Genomic DNA, 22,610 nt, shown 5'->3' with positions numbered 1-22,610 from the left:
TGGATGTTTTATCTCACTACATTAACTGAGTATGGTCTCTTACTTGATTTACATATAATAATTTACACACATACGCCAACATGCATACATGCACACATAAAGACATTTGTGTTTATAAAACTTACTGAAGATCAGAGAGATGAAAACATTGGCAAGATGTCATAGTTATAGAAATAACTGTGATATGAATATTAAAGATTCTTCTTCATATAAGCTCCTTTATCTACCCCGTTACTGGAAATTTTAACTCCTGTGGTTGGTATTCCAAACTCATACTACCTTTCTCCTCCCAGTCTTTTTTCTTCCTTCATATTCTCTGTGCTCTTATCTAATATAATCTGAAATGTCTTCCTGCTTCTATCCCAGAACTTCAAGCTATCTTCTCTATCCTGCACAGAGAAATTCACTGTTCCCATTTTGCATATCTGTATTTACCATTTTTTAAGCAAATTGCATATATCTTCTGTAGAACAGAATCTACTTTCCTAAAAAAGACAGCTTTGTAAATTGTATGTATGTAATAGTCTATGATATATATGATATGCATATGCATGCTACATAGTTGTATTTATGAACATGTGTATATATATGTGTGTGGTTATCCTCCATCAACTGATTACTTAATCCTATAATAAAATAGAGAGTCTTACTTTGAGACAATAAATAAAATCTATGGGGAGGCTGGGTGGCTCAGTCAGTTAAGTGTCTGACTTTGGCTGTGGTCATGATCCCGGAGTCCTAGGATTGAGCCCCACGTCATCAGGCTCCCTGCTCAGCGGAGAGTCTTCTTCCCCCTGGCCCTCTGCCCCTTCCCTGGCTCATGCACGTGCTCTCTCTCTCTCTCTCTGTCTTTCAAATAAATAAATAAAATATTTTTAAAATAATTATAAATAAAATAAACTATCTGAAATGAAGTTTCCCATTTGTCAAAGGGAAGAAGGGAAAGACACACAGAATGATCACATTTTCCTAGTGCTGACTGTATCCTCCTTGAACTCCTTGCCTGTTGGAGAAATTTGTTTCTTGGTCAGCTAGTATGACAGACCCTGAGTCTGCTCTCTGAGGAGATTCACCACCTTGTCTTTGGTTTTCATTGATCATATTTTGGAAAGGTAAAAGTAAGGTTTTCTTCCTGAGATGTGCCATACTGTAGTAACCAACAACAACAGGTTTCTGATTCTAGTCCTATAATTTGTCTTAGAAGTTAGGCAATAATAGGCTTTTGTTGATCAGACTTGTGGTTTCTCTTAAAATTCAACACCTTAAAAATGTGAAGTTCTGACCACTTGATTTCTGTTTGCCCCATTGTATACATGACCTTATTTTTCTCTGTCCTAGGGAAATGTGAAATATTAGGCCAGAAAGAGGGTACAACTAATCTGTTCTTACCTCCTGTTGTTTCCCAGAAGCCGGCTCCATAAAGTTTGAGTAATTGTCATTTTGTCAGGCATGGGTGTAAGGTTACCAGGATGAACTAGTAAGGAGGAAGAGGACCACATTTTCCCAGATCCCAATCTTGTTTTTAGTTGTATCTGTGTCCTCTCTGACTTTCCTTGTATATAATCTTTAGTTTAAAATGTAGAATTAAGCTTTCCCAACCCTATAAGCTACATGGTTATCAGATTTTCACCTGGTTTGATATAAGCTCTCTTGGTAGGCATATATTTTTCCTTTTTACAAACAGTCTGATATTTTATAATAGACATATTAGAACATCTTTATTAAGAACAAGATCTGATGATATCTAAACTTTAGCAGGTGACTGTTCAATAAGCTATTTCATTTCATAGGTAATGTTAACTTCTTCATTGGAAATAAAAGACTATTTCCTGTCTCACATCCCACTTCAATCAATTAATCTAATTCCACATGCTAGAATTTATCACTCGCAACAGCTATTACAGGTACAACTAACTGTCTGTTTCAGGAACCTATGTTAGAAATCCTACTAAAATAACTTAATGATTAGAATATAACCTATGTGTGCTAGTAAATATTTAACAACTAGCTCTGAAAAAATAAAACGATGCCAATATATACTACATAAATTTATTATTTTTTACTAATATAAAGATACATAGCACACAACTGACAAATGACAAAATGTATGTGTCAGTTATTATAAATTCCATACAACCAATTGATTTCCAGAGAGCATTTTGTTAATTTTTGCTAAACCCTTAAGTCTATAACTAGTTGGTTGCAATTAGTCAACTGTTATAGTCCCAATATGAATGGTTGCTATTTTAATTTATGTGAAGTATAAAATGAAAGTGAAATTTATTTATTTATTTTTAAAGATTTTATTTATTTATTTGAGAGAGAGAGAGCACAGATGGAGAGGAGAAGCAGACTCTCCACTGAGCAGGAAGATGGCCACCCAGGCGCATTAGTAACATCTTCCTTATTATTTTATTAACTCTAGATGTTACAAAATAATATATCAAAACTCTGATTTGCAGTATTTGCTTATTTCTATGGTGTGAATACCTTCTTCATGACAGAATTACAAGCTACAACCTGAGATCCTAAACATGAAGTTGGAGAGAAACGCACTTTTGCTCACCATTATAGACTGTTATCACAATACAAATGTAATAGACATAAATAGTTTCAACAGCATAGGTAACAAGAAAAGGTAGTATAATGATTAGGAAGTGCTGTTTTGAGAAATTATTACCTTTATAAAATATAATTTACTTAATTATAAATTAACGTACTCTTACATTTAATAGTTATTGTGTTCAACAACCACATCACAATATTCCTAAAAATTTAATTGTTGAAACTTATAAGCTGATATAAAACAACTCTAGAACACACAATGAATTATTGCTAGTTTTAGGGACAGAAAATAAACTAATTTTGTCAGCAATTTATTTCTCTCATCTAGGACACAGATGGAATTACACTCATGCTTAGTTTGGGCTACATGTCTGTATCTGGACCAATCAGTCACAACCAGATGGGTGGCATGCATTGGTCAGATCTGTATCTGGACCAGTCAGTCACAACCAGATGGGTGGCATGCATTGGTCAGATCTGGGTCATGAGACAACTTCTGAAATTTGAGGATTGATCAAAGTCATCCAAACCTCATTGGCTGAGACTTAGAAATGGGTTATTCCCCACCAGAAAAGTAGGGAAAAGATGCTGAACATTTACTGCATACACTTTCCAAAACTATAGTATACCTATAGGGTAAAATACTAATTAGTGATGAGAATACCCAGTATTTATTGAACTTTTACTGTATCTTAAACACTGTGCTAGATACTTTTTATACATTATCTCAGCAGATAAAACAACAGTACTTGCCATCATATTATTATATCCCCACATTTTTATTTTTATTTTTTATTTTTTATTTTTTTATTGTTATGTTAATCCCCATACATTACATCATTAGTTTTAGATATAGTGTTCCATGATTCATTGTTTGTGCATAACATCCAGTGCTCCATGCAGAACGTGCCCTCCTCAATACCCATCACCAGGCTAACCCATCCTCCCACCCCCCTCCCCTCTAGAACCCTCAGTTTGTTTTTCAGAGTCCATCGTCTCTCATGGTTCTTCTCTCCCTCCGATTTCCCCCCCCTTCATTCTTCCCCTCCTGCTACATTCTTCTTCTTTTTTTCTTTCTTAACATATATTATATCCCCACATTTTTAGATATGATTAAGTCTCCAGGAATATCTTTATAATTAACATCACATAGCAAGTATGTGTTAGAATCTGGATTCCAATCTGAATTGACTCCAGAATTTACATTTTATATAAGAATCTTAGATGCTTAGTGAACCCTATAGTCTCAATATTAAAAGTTCATCTATTTTTTCCCCTGGCTCTTTGGCTTATGATGTAAGAAGACATTTTAGCTTCAGGGCAAGGCCGCCTATTATCTTAGATGTGGGAATAGATGGAAAGTACACTCATCTAGGATAAAAAGAAGTGCATCGTGGCTCTAATGTAGGAAGCCTTCTTCAGAAGGCTATGACCTTGGACGATAAATAGTAAGTTAATTAAATAAAAACATATCAATAAGTATGTTTGGATAGTGTAACAAGGAAGAGATGACTAGAGTAACACACTGCAAGTAATGGACTGAAGCTAGGGATGCACACAAAAGATGACTAGAAAAATCTTTGAGGAAGAAGAAACTTGAAAATCACCATTTTATTTTAGGTCTGTTTGGCTCAATTAAGCTTTTCTTCTCAAGTCCACATACTCTGAAAAGACCGTGAACTTCATTAAATTTATTTCTGATATTTTAGATCCTTCTTTAATAAGGAACTTCTCTGTTACTCTTAAATATCATATGGAATTCCGGTCAGCTGTTAGTCTACTTTGATTTTTTAAAATGAATTCCCAATATTTCATATGTAACATAGTTCAGAATAGTAAAAAAAAAGTTCAATAAAGATAAACAAATTAATAAATTAATGAAGTCAATTAATCTCAAAACAAGATAATCACCCAAGAATCTTGCTATGTAGGGCAACTACTGTTAAACATGAGGGCCATACACCACCATGGGGCCAATTAGCTTCCATACACAAAAGTTTCTTTCTTTTTTTTGTTTTAAAGATTTTTTATTTATTTATTTGAGAGAGAGAGAATGAGAGACAGAGAGCACGAGCAGGAAGAGGGTCAGAGGGAGAAGCAGACCCCCCGCTGAGCAGGGAGCCCGATGTGGGACTCGATCCCGGGACTCCAGGATCATGACCTGAGCTGAAGGCAGTCGCTTAACCAACTGAGCCACCCAGGCGCCCAAAAGTTTCTTTCTAATACTCTCAAACTGTGACACTGTTACATGGAGCCCTGGGCCTAATCTTCAAGTCTTTTCTTTACCCTGCAACTCTCTCCAATTCTTAATAAAATGCTCAATATTGTCTGAGGGAACAGCTTGGAGACTAGGAATCAAGATGCTGACACTATTGTTCCAGTCTACTAATTACAATCATATAATCTTAGGTAACTAAATGTCTTGAGATATATATTACCACAGATGAAATATAACTAATAACGTTTCAGAACACGAGATATTATGGAAAGAACATCAGATGAAGATGAAAGAACATCAGATGAAAATGAAAGGCATCTAAAACTAGAAGTATGAAAAAACCACTACATCAAAAACTAATGCTGTACTTATATGGTGGCTAAATGAACATAATTAAAAAAAAAAAAGGAAAAAAAAGCAAAGTCAACACAAGAGAGCATAGGGGGAGCAAAAATTACTGTATTCTTTTTAATAATTACTTTTTAAAAGTCATAAGCCTAGTTATTAAAATTCATGATATGAGTCATGAATTTATTCAGATCTACCTACCTAGTAGAGATTCCCATATCCATCTTTTCAATTTCTACTTTAGGAAATTTTCTTTACTTGTCCCTGCTTAAATGTGTATTCACTCCAGTATAAAATAAATAAATAAAATGACAGAATGCACTCAATGTTTTTAAAAATCTCTTCTGGGACGCCTGGGTGGCTCAGTCAATTAAGCATCTGCCTTTGGCTCAGATCATGAGCCCAGATTCCCGGCCGGAATAGAGCTAGGCATCCGGCTCCCTACTGCTTCTCCTTCTGCCTGCCACTCCACCTGCTTGTGCTCTCTCTCTCTCTCTCAAATAAATAAAAATCTTTAAAAATAATAATAAAATAAAATAAAAATATCTTTTAGTTCTAACATTGTATAGTTCTTCCAGATCTCATTTTTAACACCTGGTAGTTAATATTTCAACTAATGGCATCAGTAGGATACATTTATTTTTAAAACTGTCCTCCAGTGGAAAGGGTTGTAATATTTTATTTTTTAACATGTAAAATCAGTCTAGACATAGAAATAGCCTTGTCACTGGCAAATATTCTAACAGATGAACTAACCACTAATTTTCTGCTCTGATATATAGCAATCTTTTATTTGGATCTATAGGATAGAAGATACTTTTTTTTACACTGAACATGTCACCAAAAAATACAATATGTTAAGCGTAGTTAGGAAATGCGTAGTGACTCACAATGTATTTGAAACAAAGATTTTATGGAGCTTAACCCCTGGCTAATAAAAACATTTCTTCACTTCTGATAATGTCAGACTAGATAGTCAATCCTTGCACACATACTGAGTCTGACTATAAAAATGAATTATCCCAAGTGAAAATCCTCTAAATGCTTACTTACCTATATATGATGAAAATTCTCAAGCAAGCAAAATTGCAAAGAAAGCCTTGGGGGAAAGACTGAGTATCAACATCACACTGAAATCTACAGTTTACCACTTCCAAGTCTGATTATGTAGCAGGACTTCACATAAGCCTGTTAGGTTTAAAATGATTTCTTGAACTTGCTTGTATATTTTAAACATTGAAATAATCAGTACTGTTATAACTATAAATTCTTGACATAATTAAAGTACCACAATAGCACAATGTTTGGTTAGGAGCTTTCCCTTTTCCAAGGTACTTAGGATTTTCTTCACTTGTATTTGATAACAGGAACCACTTGACTTGGAATTCCCTGCTTGATATGTAAAGAATTTACTTTGATTTAAGTTTTTTAAGACTTAAAATGTTCCACACTGTCACCTCTAATTATGGTAACATACAGGCAATGAAGCGGAACAGGGCATCCAACTAAACTAGGTATGACATACCTGTCCCAAACTACACCAAATTTAATATAATACCTCCTTTTACTTTATACTATAAAATGTTTTATTTCACTTTTTCATAATTTTTATATTCTTTTCTTTCTAGATTCAGTAATACAGAAGAAATCGTATGTTCTAAAATTTAGTGGCACAAGCTCTAAGGCCTCGAAACAATTAATAAATACACAGGATACTATGTTTCTAAATGTGTAGATGCATTTAAATATATTTATTAGTACAGCCATTTAGTAGGGCTTGACTTACACACCGCCTTCCTGGTGTGGAATGCCATACTTGGCAGCAGCCTAGCTTTGACCTTGATAAACAATGCTCTGGGAAGCCAGTCAATAGATTCTATTGGAATAGTGAGATTAAAGCGATTCCAGTAAGAGATTGTGTTCATATGCACATTCCTCTTATCCCCAAGTCTCTAGTAAAGAGTTTTTTTTGTGTTTTTTTTTTTTTTTTTTGGTCAAAATTCCTTATATAGATCTGATCTATTATTATGTATTTACCAAGGTTTGTATATTGTACTGACCAACTGCTTCTCCAACATTCCTCCACAGAGATGAAAGGAAGCAAAAATGCCACCCCAAAATATGCCACTTTGGCATATTGGTTATTTTGAATTAAAAGTATTTAAGAAACAGGTACAAGGACACTCTGACACTCCTTTGTCCCCCTGAAAGCAGGGACAGGAAGGCTACATAAACAAACCTTGTGACTTCCTCACTAATTTACTACCCCAAGCCTAAACATCTTTGTCTTGTGAAGTCTTCACGAAATTATTCATTCTCTAAAATGAATGTTATGCCTATGTTGGTCATTTCTTTGAGCTCATGTTTTTGGGGCCCTCATACATACAAATTTTTTTTTTTTTTCCCTGTTAAACTGTCTTATGTCCATTTAATTATTAGACCAGTCAAAGAACCTAGTAGGTAAGAAAGAAAAAGTTTGGGGCACCTGGGTGGCTCAGTCGGCTAGGTGTCAGACGCTTGATTTTAGCTCAGGTCATGATCTCAGGGTCGTGAGATGGACCCCTGCATCGGGCTCTGCATTCAGGGGGGAGTCTACTTGAGATTCTCTCTCTCCCTTGCCCTCTGCCCTTCCCCCTACGTGCATTCACTCTCAAATAAATAAATAAATAAATAAAATCTTAAACAAAAAAAAGAAAGAAAAAGTCATTCTCCCCTACACTTCTATAAAATTCCTGACTGTCTTAATGATGTGTTCTTTCATTCTGGTGTCAGTTTCTGCTTTGCCATTTTAATTTTGAGATCCAGGTCTGTCATTCACAACCCTGAGAGACAACCATGATAATTATTTTCTTTTAGATGAAGTAGTTAACATCTATTCTAAATAGACACTTGGGGAAAAGGCAGACATTGTATTTTTATTAGGCCCAATTTAAGAATTTATTGATTGTGTTAAAACAAATTGTTAAAAAACTTAAGAAAATGCTAAGACATTATAGAAGGAACTTTCACTGGGGACATTGCTTTATATACACACCTGCAAGAAATGTTTATCTATGTAAATTTTGCAATGTGAAGCTACATGTGAACTTACAGATTTCTCTCAGTAGAAAAGAAAATCCCAAAGATTAGTTTATTACTCTGTAGGACATTAACAGTTTTTGTATTTTATCCCTCTGATCTTACTTTAACATTTTTCCCCTAAAACATCTTTACATGCAGTTCCACAAAATGTTTTTTGAACCAGTTTCACCTTTTCTTGATTCTCTCATTAATCAATGAGTTGAAAGCAATCTTTAAATGTGCTTATAGCATGTTCACAGGAGAGTCATATTTTTAACTTTCTGGGAAAATACTTTGACAATTCTGTTAATTATAGTAACTAGAATCAATTGAAGCTTTTATTCTATTTCTTACTTTACATATAAATGTTAGATCAGGTCTACTACTCTGAAAGAAAATGAAAATACAAGTAATAGTGCATAAAATACTGAATACATGCAACACATGGACTAGGACTAGCAGTTTAGTATTTGATATTTAATTTTTGATTTTGAGGAAATTGAGACACAGAGAAAGGAAGTTAAATGATCAAGTACAGCACCACATGAATAATAATTGACTAGAGCTTAAGGACAAACGCAAGCAATAAAGAAGACACCTGAGCTAAGTGATAGGCAGAAAACAAAAATATCTGGAGTGCCCTGAAAACCTGAAGGTAGGCTTTCAGAAATGAGACAAACCTGAATGCACATATGGAGTAGATTAATAGCCATTATTACTAAAAGTATAGGAAAAGGTTTCTTAACTTTGTCTTCTATTCACTGTCTACCATCTGTATGAAGGTAAGAAAACAGAAAGAAAATAAAATGTGGGCTAGAAGATTAAAACATTTAGTAATGCATCCAATTCCATTGTTATTTTTCTGAGAATGTAATACTTTCTTCTTTAATAATTTTCTGTTCGATTCAAGTTATAGACTAATGCCCTGCTAAAATAATGGAAAACTTCTCTTAGTTCTATATCAAATAACAGATAAAGAAAAGTGATTGTCCATGAATTATTTTAAAATTTTAATTAGGGGCACCTGGGTGGTGCAGTTGGTTAAGCGTCCAGCTCTTGGTTTTGGCTCAGGTCATGATCTCAGGGTTGTGATTTCAGGGTCGTGATTTCAGGGTCCTGACATAGAGCCCCATGTTGGGCTCTCTGCTCAGCGGGAAGTCTGCTTGAGATTCTCTCTCCCTCTTCCTCTGCCCCTCCCATTCATGTTCTCTCTCTCTCTTTCTCTAAAATAAATAAATACATCTTTAAAAAAATAAAATTTTAATTAAATTTTGTAACATATCTAGTTAACTTAGTTCAAGCAATATTTGTGAAGTGACTGGACAGGTAAACTGATTAGGAGCTAGTCATAAAAATGACTAAAATCTGGTGACTTCAGGGGCATCTGGGTGGCTTAGTCAGTTAAGCATCTGCCTTCAGTTCAGGTCATGATCCCTGGGTCCTGGGATTAAGACCCAAGTAGGGCTCCCTGCTCAGCAGGGACTCTGCTGCTCCCTCCCCCTATTCACCTCCCCCCCCCAACTCATGCTCTCTCTCTTGCTCTCTCTCTCTCGAATAATAAATAAATAAAATCTTTTAAAAAATCTGGTGACTTCATTCAAGTTGCCACATAAAAGACAAAATAAAAGATAAGGGATAAAAGATGACAAATGATAAAGAAACATTTATAGATAAGATGTTTCATCTGAAATGTGGTATGCTATGGAATCTGATTAAATAAAAATGGCTTTATCTTCAAAATGACTGTAAGAGAATGTATCATTCCTACTAAACATTAAGTACATGTTAAATTGATATTACAAATGATACTGTGTAACATTCCTCCGTAACCATAATTCCTTCAGTTCTACCTTTCTATTTCTAAAACTAACAACCCTTTCATTTTCTCAATGTTCTTGTACATTGCCTCTCATTTAAGACAAGAAGCATTCAATGAACAGTTATTGGGATATGCTACTGATATGGGGGACACAGATATAGCCCCTGCCTTTAAAGATCTCAAGACTAACTGAATAGAAACCACAGACAGAAAGCTTTATAAATATACAATCAGTTCTCAACACTGCAACACGCTCAGTAAAAAACAACTATGATTTCAATAAGTGTAGCATCCTTTATTTTGGTGGAAATATGGAAATCAGGTGACTAGTACATTTCTCCAAATCTTTTACTCATAAAAAATAATTTTATTAGAAATGCTACAACATTAACTGTTTCATTTTTCTATTGGGAATAATTTCAGACCCAAAATGTTTCTTAAAGGAGGTTTTATATTTATCTCCCAATATATCTCAAGTACTTTCAAGCATAAATACCCCACAAATACAATAGTAATTTTATGGATAGCAGGTTTATAATTTTGATTTTCAACAGAAAATGCTTTATCCTAATTCACCTGGAAAAGAAGAGCATATTTAAAGATGATAAGAAGTTTTCACTTTATATTCAACTAGTTAAAGCTAATTAACTGACTCTCATACTGATGAATTAAACATAGTTTTGCAGTATATAAGACCAAAATGATAAACATGTGAGTATTACAGATAAGTCTTAGAATTTTGTCAAAATATTCTCACTAGACAGTTTAAAGTTAAAATCTGTCTAAGCCAAAATCATGCCACTGTAGAGGATCCAATATGATGGGTCCTATCAGGTAGTCATGAAGGTTTGTAACAAATAATATAAAATAAAGCGGATCGGGGCGCCTGGGTGGCTCAGTCGTTAAGCGTCTGCCTTCGGCTCAGGTCATGGTCCCAGGGTCCTGGGATCGAGTCCCACATCAGGCTCCCTGCTCAGCAGGAAACCTGCTTCTCCCTCTCCCACTCCTCCTGCTTGTGTTCCTGCTCTCGCTGTCTCTCTCTCTGTCAAATAAATAAATAAAATCTTTTAAAAAATAAATAAATAAATAAAATAAAATAAAGCAGATCAAGTATAAAGTATAAGGAAATGATGTAATGCCCTGAAATGTTGACAAATTCCAAAGACTTAGAGGTAACAAAATTAGAAAGGGCTAGTGAGTAGTTTGAGAGGCAGTAGGACCCTCCACAGTCATGACATAAAAAATAGAATGACTTCACAAAAGGGAATGGAAGTTTCCCAGAGGTTATCCTGCCGTCCGTAACTGTTCTGACTAGTGCACAAATTACTTCCTAAGGGAAAAGCTATCAACCTTTTCTCAAACTTTCTCTGCAGTGACACATACAGTCGATGGTGTTCTCGTGTCTGAGGTAGTAGGGTAGATAAACTGGACTTTCAACAATATGAAATTCCTGAAACACTTATCCCATTGCAAGAAAAAGCATAGCAAATATGAGCCAGGTTGCTGGTGTTAGGATTGAGCATGTCTGTGCCAAGACCCACCATGACCACACACGCCTCTCAATCATTCCTTTCAACAGGTAGGAAGCCACTACTACGTTCATGAAGGGAAGGAGGTATTGGAGATAAAATGATAAAAAAGATAGATGTTGTCCCTATTGTCTCAGTTTTTTTGTTCACCGAAACACTATTGCTATTTGTGGTGTCACAGTTTAAAAGGTACTCAAGTAAACAAGCAACACAACAAATAACAATACTGTTTCAGTGAGCAAAATATACGTTAACTGTGGTAGAATATTTAGGAGAAAATAATTTTCTGTGAAGGATTTTGGGAGGCATATTTATTACACAAATAATTATCCATCATGTTAAACACATTTAATTATACACTTATAACAGGCTGTACATTCATATGCTACAATTCACATATTATACAAACTTATTTTCATTATTTTCTACAATATAAGTTTATCTTGCTGTAAAGTCCCATTGCTCTCATTATAAAAAAAGAAAAATGCATACATACATATGCATATGCGTATTTTTGTTTGTATGATAACTTAGTTTCTACCAATTGTTTAAAAACGATGTTATAGTCAATTCCAGTGTTCCCTCAAAGTTAGCCAAAATTAATTGTTCCTGCTCAAAAATCATAAGTAGATTTAAAATCTTAAGCATGCATAGGATGTACCTTCATGAATTTTTGTTTAAGAAAATCAATATTGTATGCCAAAAATAGAATGCTTCTTGGAAAATAATTGAAAGAAGGTAATTCATTGTGTAACACAGAAAATCAGCAGCTGATTGAGACAAAGTGATTGTTATATGCATGAGTTAAAAGACTTAATTGTGTTTGGATCCTGTATCAGAAATAATTTCCTCTTTTTTTGGTTATCATCCTGGTGTGCCCTTTGTTTGGATGACAAAAGCAAAACACACACATGCTTTACAATGACTGAAGAAATTTATAAATTGTTGTAAATATGATTACATTTCATAACATTATGAAGTGTTTGTACGTAAGATCCTCATTAATTTCACCAAGGCTCTTAATGTCAATTTGGGTAAAATTCATTAGAAAAACCATATTTTAGGAAAATTGAGTCGATGAACAAAGACTACCACATATTTAAGGAAAATAAGAACAGATGAAAGCTGTTCCTGAGAAATGGAGTAAGGAGAGTTTGAGTCAGTGACAGATGGAGAAGGAAGGAAAAAAAAAAATTGTGACATCTGTTAAACCAGATTTGGAAGAGTCATTTACACACCATGGATGAACAGCAACTTATTCCTGGAAAGTGCTTGCTGCCGAGGTTGTGCTAATTCTTCATTATTAATAGATTTAGTTATTGATCAATCAGATTGCTTTTGGGAATCTTATTTTGTTTGGATTGCTAAAAAAAAAAATCCTATTTATACAAGCAAAGTCCATTTGTTTCATGGCATTACATCAGCCTTAGGACATTTGGAGGTCAGTATTCTTGCAGACAAGGGTATTCTGGAGGTCAGATGTTTTTAGGACAATCACCTCATCGAATGGGACAAATTGTGTGTATTTCTTTTATTGTGGTTTACTCTTGGTATTGATTTATATTTTTTCCTAGAAATATACGAAGTTAATCAGCATTATTTTAATTTTTATACTAATCTAAATTGAAATTCTATTTTACCTCAAATAAGGTATCTCATCCTCTTGTCTATTGCCTCTATTTATTTATCCCATCAAGAGTTCTTGCCACCCTGTGCATAAAAAGAGTTTTTGCAATTCCTTTGACTCTGTCCCCAAGTGTTTAAAGAATTTTTACTTACCTGCTGAATAACCTCCAGTTTTCTCTGATCACCACATTTTCATTTTCTCAATAAATTTCTATCCTCTTTTTGCAAAGGTAGACATCTTTGGAAATATCTTCTCCACTGAATGAAGAATAATCACAAACTCTAGAAACAGAATATAAAATAATGACTACAAAATATTTTGTGATTTTTCATTTTTTTCTGGACTTCTATAGGGAAAAAATCAAATGCAAGCAAGAGAGAGAGAGACGAAACAATGGGCTTTAATATATCTTTCAATCTGAGCTGATTTCAAGACTTGAGGGAGAAGTGATGGTAAAGAAGAGAAAATACATTTTTAGAGAAGGACAATAAATGTAAAAAATAAGTTATCAAAGATCCAAAAAAAACCCAAAAAAAACCAGCAACAAAAAAAAGAACTCAAGGTTTTGTTTAAAGGGATTCCTGTAAAAGGAATCTGCATCAGAATGAACATGAATAAAGCTGAATAAAATTAAAATCAACAACAAAATATTAGAGCTGGAAAAACCTTAGGGAATCTTTAATGAAAATCCCATTTATACAGATGAAAAACAAACCCAAACTCAAAAAGTTTAACTGATTTGCCTAAGGTCATGTCACTATGAAAATTCCAAGCCAGGTTCTTTTATAAGACCAGTGCTTCTCCAATCACAGATTAATAAAAGCAAGAAAGAAACAGGAAAATAAAAGAATAAAAAGCAGATCTTAGATCTTTGTTTTTCTTAGAGGCCCTAATTCATTTGGTCTAGGATGGAACCCTAAATATCTTACTCCCTTGGCTAACAACAGGGAACCTTAGAAAGGAAGAAGATTAGATGTGAGCTGAAGTAGAAGAGAAAAAAGGATAAAAAAGGAGAGGTGAACTTGTTTTTGATAGTTTCCCCTCATGTGTGTGTTTCTCTCTCTGTAACCACATGAAGAAGGATGGCTGGGTCTACATCAGGGTTCAAGTATTTCTCTATTCTTTGGGCAGGTTTATCTCAAAATATGTTTAAGACACTATTACATGAAAATCATCAGACAGTGATCATACCCATTGCCAGGATTGTCTCAATATAATTTAATCAGAATCTCTGTGGATAGGGCCCTGCATTCTATACATTTTGTAAGCTCCACTGTGACTCTTCATTAGCTATATCATTTGTAGAACTGTCTCCTTGAGTGCAAGTAGGGCATGCAGCTTTACTTTGTATGTGAGATACTTAGTGCAGACCCTGGATCTTAGCAGATACTCGGTAAACGTAATAGGTAAATGGTTAAATTGAATGAAAAACTATGAATAATAAAACTTACTAAATTTCAGTGTTTAAAAAAGTAATTTGTGTACATGTCAGTTAATGGATATGAATGTTTTTGGTTTTGTAATTTTTTTTTTAATAAAGGGTTGGCTTTTGCATTTTTCTAAGAAATACCAGTTACCATTCTGGACTCTACAGAATCAGAAGGAAGTCAGTTTAGGCACATAAAAATGACACAATATTTCTAGGATGTCAAGAATGCATGTTTTTTTACCTTTGAAAGATATTAATCAAATCAGAAATCTCCAACAAAAGTATCAATTTTTATAATTGATAATTTCAATAATCAAAATAAAATACTAATGGTAATATGAGTGAAGCCATAATGTACCTGAAGACTGAAATAAACCTGAAACAGTTCAGTTTTTGTATACCTTTTGCTTTTTCCAAGAACTTTTTTGCAAAATAGTCACTAGGCTGCAGAGATAACCCACATAGACGATGTTATTAATATGCAATCTTCCTTCCCGAAACAGTTTACATATGCAATATACAGCATCTGGACCTTGTAATTGAATTTTTGAAGTTCGCTGTGGTTTGGGAGTTGCATATGGGTCAGTAATCATTATCCAGACACCATCGTTCATAGTACACATATAATTAATCAACTCATTAATTATGGAAAAAGAGTCTCAGGGAAGTCTAGCACACCTATTTCTTAAACAAATATTTTACCCTTGAGCTATAAAAGGAGCATCTCCATTACCCATTGCCTTAGATTATGGTTAGCGATTTATTTAGGGAGCTTTTAGAACAAGGTCCATAACAAGAGTCAATATAAAAATCTTTCAGATACAGAACCCATCGTATATATCCACAGAATTTAATCACTTTCTGGTTAAATCACTGCTTTGGATCTTTATCTTCTGAAGTTAATGTCAATAGCACTTATTTTCAATGTAACTATATTCAGCCAACTGTAGGAGAAACAAATCATGTTCTTTTTTATTTGTAGTTTTAGTAGATAGTTACCAGGGTGAAATTGATAATTAGGGAAAGTAAAATATTTCTCAGCATTTTTTTTCCCTATTACACATTACTGAGCCCAGGTTGTTTAATGAAGATACTTTACAGATGCGTAAGGGGGGGAAAAATCTGTAAATATATTTTCTCACTTTCTTGGTTCATTAGCTAACCTGACCTAACCATTTTCTTTCGCTATTCGTCAATCCTACTTTTTGCTATTTTTCCCCCTACTCGTAGCAATTCATCTTCATGATGCACTGGCTTACGTTATGACCTACAAAACTCCTTGTGGAGAGACATACAGCATTAATATGAAAAAGAGACTAATTGCATAAGATAAATGCCAATCCTAAAATAATAATAAAATATAATCGGATATCGGCTCAAGGTAGAGACAGGAAGGACTGTTTAATCGAGTTGTTGTGAAATGTATGGAGGGCTTAAAGAAGATGAACAGCTGTTTGCTATCTTCACTGAGGCTAGAAATAACTCTGGCTTAAAATGAGAGACATGAAGAAGAGATTTCTGCCTGTAGATTTCTAATGAGATTTCTAGTCAGAGAACCATACAGCCCATAGAATTTTATTTCTAGTTAGATGCAGAGAAACAGGAGATAATTTAGTGACTATTCAATTTAGAGATAGGAAGAAAGATCAATTGATGTTTTAAGGTTCCTCTTTTTTTTAATACCACATTGTGCTGACTTTTCTGAGCCTCACTTTTCAGTCTCTGAGCCCCTCTGCTTTGAAATCATAAAATACCGCACAGATCAAGGCTGAAACTACTAGCCATGTGGGCCAAGGTCAGGCAGAATATACGTAATAGCCAAGACAAAGCTGAGCTCCTGAGGTTTTAGAACCATCAATTATATCTCACAATTGAATCCAGGTTTAAATGCTTTTAGTGGAGAATTGGCCATGGAAGACATATTTACTTCTTACTTATTATCTAGACCCTAAAACCTTCTTTGCTATCCATGAAGCATGTTCCCAACTATCAGATTTGTCCCTACATCCCTGCTCAATGGTCACCTGGGATTTTTTTCTCCAAACTGTCAAGTAAATGAACGTGGGACAGTGTGATAAGTGGTGTGATATAAGTGAGGAGGTTATAGGTGGGAGAAAGTATCTAGACAAAGGAAACATTTCAAATGAAATCAAGGGAATGTCTCAAGGTTGTTTCAGATGGATACAAGGAGGAAAGAAGAGGAAACTGATCACAAAAATCAGGAATGTTAAGCTAAAGAGTTTCATGCATGGTTTTCAAACACATTTCAGCGACGGATATCTTTTTTCAAAAGAAAACAATTGAGGAAGTTTAATATGGAAATCAGATAAACACAGAGGTACAATTCCTCTGGAGAATCCGGAAGGAATCTGGAGCTTCTACTAAACCTCAGCAATGCTTTTGAAATAGTTTCATGAAGCCTTTTCTGTTCACATGCCAAGATTTCAAACCACAACCCTCAATGCTAGAGGCAACTTTTGAAATAGCAAAAGTGTATAATCAGATATACATTCTCACGTTTATATATGGCAATATATGGCCATTTAGGCCTTCTAAATTTAGACTATTTGTGGCCCCCTTATGCCCCCTGCCTTAAACCAACTACCATCTCAATGCCACAGGGTGCCCGGAAGGTCAGGACAAAAAGAAAGCAGGTGGTACTCTGATGCCCTAGTTAAAGTGTGTGGAGGGGAGAGAAGTACCACTCACTCCTACCCCCAAGTATTTGTAAAACTGAATTAAACCAGTGTAAGGTTTTTTAAGATGGAGGAGTAGGTAATAGCACCCTATTACTTCTGCTTAAATCAGTGAAAGAAAGCCTTATGATTTTTTTTAACATATAATGTATTATTTGTTTCAGGGGTACAGGTCTGTGATTCAACAGTCTTGCACAATTCACAGCGCTCACCATAGCACATATTCTCCCAATATCCATCACCCAGCCACCCCATCCCTCCCACCCTCCACCACTCCAGCAACACTCAGTTTGTTTCCTGAGATTAAGAGTTCCTCATATCAGTGAGGTCATATGATACATGTCTTTCTCTGATTGACTTATTTTGCTCAGCATAGTACCCTCCAGTTCCATCCATGTCGTTGCAAAGGGCAAGATTTCATTCCTTTTGATGGCTGCATAATTATGATTTACTTTAGTTTTCATTATTCCTTTCTTCTTGAAATACCCATCTTTACCACCTCTGAAGATCTATCTTACCTGTCTCTTGTTTCTGCTTTTATTATTCAATCTTCTTAATTTAAGATCTTTTCTCTTCTTTAAGATCAACCTTTCATGAAGGATAAGGACCATAACTGACTGATATTTACATACCTATGTTTACGAACAGGTAACAACACATTAAGTATTAAAATATGAACACAGCATCTAAGACTCTTTAATATTGGAGATGCCATGCATTAATCCAATCAAAGGTGTATCTATAATTCACATTTTCACAGCTAATGTTCCATATTAAAAACTATAGATTTGAAATGTGTTCTTAATAATTTTGCTTTTGAATCATTAAAAGTATAATTTTCTAGTTTTTATTTTTAAACCCTCTTTTTGTTTTGTTTTATTTCAATCATTTTTACTACATTAAAAAGCTCACAGATACTAGGGGCTTAGAACTTCCGTTAAACTAGTTCAGATAAAGGCCAGTCAGAATTAAAACACCAAATGAATGAAAACTAGAGCCACGTTTAGAACCAGCCTCTTCTCTTCACCATTAACTAGCAAAAAACTAGATAGCATTATTCTTCACAATGATTGCTGTTCTCTACTAACGTGGTTCATATATTTCTGCCTAACACCACGTAATATCCACTGACTTCCTGGAGAAGAATATTCTTCCTCCTCCCACTGCTGTCAGGCTTGAGCATGTAACTTACTTGGTGCATTAATCGGCTCGGGCTGCCATAACAAAATACCCCAGACAGGGAGGCTAAAACATCAGAAATTTATTTTCTCACAGTTCAGGAGGCTAGAAATCCAAAATCAAGGTGTCAGCAGGTTTGGTTTCTGATGTGACTTCTCTTTCTGGCTTGCAGACAGCTGCCTTTTCGCTATGTCCATGTATCACCTTTCTTCTATGTGTGTGTGCTTCTTTGGTCTCTCTCTCTTCCTGTAAGGACACCAGTCATAGTGGATTAGAGCCCCCACATTTGTGACAATTAACCTTAATTACCTCCTTAAAGGCTCTATCTATAAATACAATCATGCTGGGAATTAAGGATTCAATATTTTGGGGGGAGAGAGCACAGTTCAGTCCACAACACTTGAGGTAATGGAACCTGAATGAAAGTAACACTTGAAAATTCTGAGTAAAAAAATTGAAGAGCCAATTCATGGTTCTACTAGAGGTGCTGCGTCTTTCACTCCTGACTCTGGATTAAAGAGGAGGAGGAACAGGGAAGGAGACCATTCGTAACTAACAAGGAACGAGAAAAGAAGTAAACATTTTTTTTTTCCCACTAACATTCTGAAACTTTCAGATCTGTTAATGCCACAGCTTAGATTAGTAAAAGCTTACTAATAAATTAGTACCCAGAAATAGAAAACTGTTTTTAAACAGTTTGGTTTTTGCCTTGGTGTCTGGCTTTAGGCTGCAAGGACTTTATCATTAGAGGCTGAATGAAATGCAGAGACAAACTATTTGGTAAAATGATTACCTGCAAGCATTTAAAAGGCAATTGATTAAGCAAATGGATGCACGGACATGTTAAAAACAAACTACTCTCTTCCTCAATCTTTATTACTTGCATTTGAAAATAGTACTCTGAGAGAAAGATAAGGTATAAAGGGACTGGCCATTTAACAAGAAATATTAAAAAATAAGAGAGAAAATCCAGAAATTCTGGGACTTTAGGATTTTAAAAGATGTTACATCTATCTCATATCCAACTCATGAGAGATAAATTGAGACATGTTTTGAGTGACAAAGGCCAATTAGAACTTAACTTTTGATTAAAAAAATTGAGTGTAGCCTTCGTAATCTTGTTGAAATCAATTAAATAAGCAACACCCAGTAATTCTTCTCATTTGGACAAAAGGGCTCAGAGAAAAGAAACTAAGGATGTACCTCTTATGTGAAAGCCCAATGATTTAATGAACTTATAATTTAATTTAACGATAGACTTGCATATGGGAAAGAATCATGGATGCAACAATGAGACATTCAGTTTACTGTAATAAAATTAATATTTGCAAAAGTCCATTACAGTTTTACAGAACTATACTGCCAAAAGAGCTACCACCCTGGATTAAAAGAGACTGGGATCATTTAACTTAAAATTTTGGCCTGCCAATATTCTGTGGACAGAAAAGAGGCTGGAAAATTCCTATCCCCATGGAGGATATATGCCCCATGACCTTTATGCCTGCTCCAGATATCTTCAAGGAAAAGAAAGAAAAATAAATAACTTCCCAGAGGTTGTAATCAAGCTCTGTGGGAAACAATGGATAGGGGAGATACTGCTAGGAACTTCGAAGAAACAGTAACACCACCAGCAAGATATCACCATGATCAGATCTACTCTAGGCATTCTAGTCTACCATTTTGTGAATGGCAGTTTGTGAGTGGTGTGTGTGTGTGTGTGTGTGTGTGTGCGCGCGTGTGTGTGTGTGTGTGTAGGAGAGAGAGAGAGAGAGAGAGAGAGAGAGACAGAAAGGAAGAGGGGGACAGGGAGAAAGAGAGAGAGATGTTGGGAGGAAGAGAGAATAATTATTCCAAAATAGATTTTTTATTCTTTCACAACTTCACAATATAGTTTATAGTATGTTATACTTTTCTGACATTTCAATTTAACTATGTTGGGGTAGATTTTGTTAAAGTCATTCAACATTTTTTTCTCTTCCTCTTCTCTTACCCTCTCCAAACTCTGTCTGTCTCTCTCATACACATGCTTACACACACATCTTTTAGTAATAAAGAAGAAAGCACAACTATGGGTTTCAAGTGGTTTGTACACTGCAGCTCTCACCTAATAAATAGGACAAGTAGACAATGAGCTCTGTGGAGAAATACAGAGGTGAAACCATGAGTTCTCTGTCCAAATACAAAAAAGCCCTTGTTAATCCTTCCATGGTACATCTTTTTTTTTTTTTTTTATATTTAATACCTGTTTGTCTTTCTATTGTATCAAAATAATATTTGGATGGCATGGAAAAATAAGATTGTTATTATATATTTAAATCTTCATTAGGTCCTGAGTAGAAGACTTTTCATGAATGAGAAGTATGTAGGCCAGTGTGTGGGGTGTAGGGCAGGGAAGGCAAGAGACAGAATGAGGAAGTCAATGCACATCTTCAATCTCATCTTTTTGCCTAGGTTTGGAGTCTATTTACACATGGAAATTCCTAAATTCTCTCTTTCTTGGAATTGTGTATATCGGGAACCTACTTTTCAACTCCTCAACTTTAAAACCACTTACAATTTAAGGGGACATTTTTCTAAATACATTATATAAATACTCAAATTGAAATTTAAAATGTTCTGGTGTTTCTCGAGAGAGTGGGACATCCGGGTTGCAAGCAAACTTCTTTGTTTCACGTGCAACAAAAGAGTGATTTAAAAATGGGCGATGTTGACAAGGGCAAGAAGATTTTTGTCCAGAAGTGTGCCCAGTGCCATACTGTGGAAAAGGGAGGCAAGCACAAGATAGGGCCAAATCTCTATGGTTTATTTGGGTGAAAGACAGGTCAGACCCCTGGATTTTCTTACCTGGATGCCAACAAGAACAAAGGCATCACCTGGGGAGAGGAGACACTGATGGGGTATTTGGAGAATCCCAAGAAATACACCCCTGGAATAAAACTGGTCTTCACTGGCATTAAGAAGACAGGGGAAAGCACAGACTTGATAGCTTATCTCAAAAAAACCACTAAGAGGAGTAATAATTGGTCACTGTTTTATTTATTACAAAACAAAAATGTCTCATGACTTGTGTCCCATATTTAAATTGGCCTCATACAACAGAATTCAGATCAAGAATGGCTGATAGAATATTTCTTTTGGACAGTCCTGATTTAAATAAGATTGGCTTGTTGTTAAATGAATATGATCAGCTCTTTGAACTTTGATAGTGATTCTGGTTCAGCAAGTCATTGTCATTGTTTTCCTCTTCTAAAAATATGATTGGAATTGATTAGTAATGTTCAGCTTTTCACAGAGATGGTAAATGTCATGTCTAAACCTGCAGGAGACTGATCTTAGATTTAGATGACTGGTTATATTAATATATTTCAATATTGAGGAAATCCCTTCACTGTCTCATAGAACAGCAAGACTCAGCTATGTTTCAAGTTGTGTTCGTTAGTCTGTTAAAGGCAAGGGCTGGCAATGTCCACTTTATCTTTCTGGTCTTAACCCTGCCAATGTAATTAAAATTCCCTGCCTCTAAAATGTTGCCTTTTGCTTAATGAAAGGAATTTTAGTGTGTGGTTTATGTATAATATTAAATAAAGAACATTCAACACTTCTCATATTTTATAGATTATCTTATAGATGATAAGGTCAGATGCTTTTAAAATTCAGTGTGACAAGATATAGTAGCAAACTTGTGAGTTCTTCACTAAGTCAGACTAAGTTATAATTCAGGATTGTCTTCTAAACAGCTATTCAAAAACACAACTGTAGAATTACCATATGTGTATGATTGGTAAGGGTACTTTTGCCAACTCGTTCGAAGGCTTCAAGTAGAGGAGATACATCATCAGCACAAATTTGTAGATTATGTGATAAGGCTTAAGATAATTAAAAAACAAAGTCACAAAATAAATGTTCTGGTGTCTCTCTTAAAGTGTTTGTTGTTTATTAATTCATTTAAGTTGACATCATAGTGGTGTTTCATTTACTGTGCTATTGAAGTAGTTTCTTAGTACACTGATGAAATATATTTATTACAGAACATTACTTTGCTAGATATCACACTGCTGAAGTTACACTTATGGGCAATATTAAGGGGTCTATTTCTCTACAATGTGGAAACTAATGGGAGTTCAAAGAGTAAAAGCCATA

The 22,610-nt window shown here is 34.8% G+C and overlaps 1 pseudogene; it reads left to right on the top strand.

Moving 5' to 3' along the window:
* Positions 1-21,167: 21,167 nt before the first annotated feature.
* On the top strand, positions 21,168-21,533 carry LOC116628863 (annotated as a pseudogene).
* Positions 21,534-22,610: the final 1,077 nt, after the last annotated feature.

This window comes from Phoca vitulina, unplaced genomic scaffold (genome assembly GCF_004348235.1).
Source record: "Phoca vitulina isolate PV1807 unplaced genomic scaffold, GSC_HSeal_1.0 scaffold3, whole genome shotgun sequence".
Taxonomy (NCBI): Eukaryota; Metazoa; Chordata; class Mammalia; order Carnivora; family Phocidae; genus Phoca; species Phoca vitulina.
Note: the sequence above shows the minus strand (reverse complement) of the source record. Positions and strands in the feature narration are given on the sequence as shown.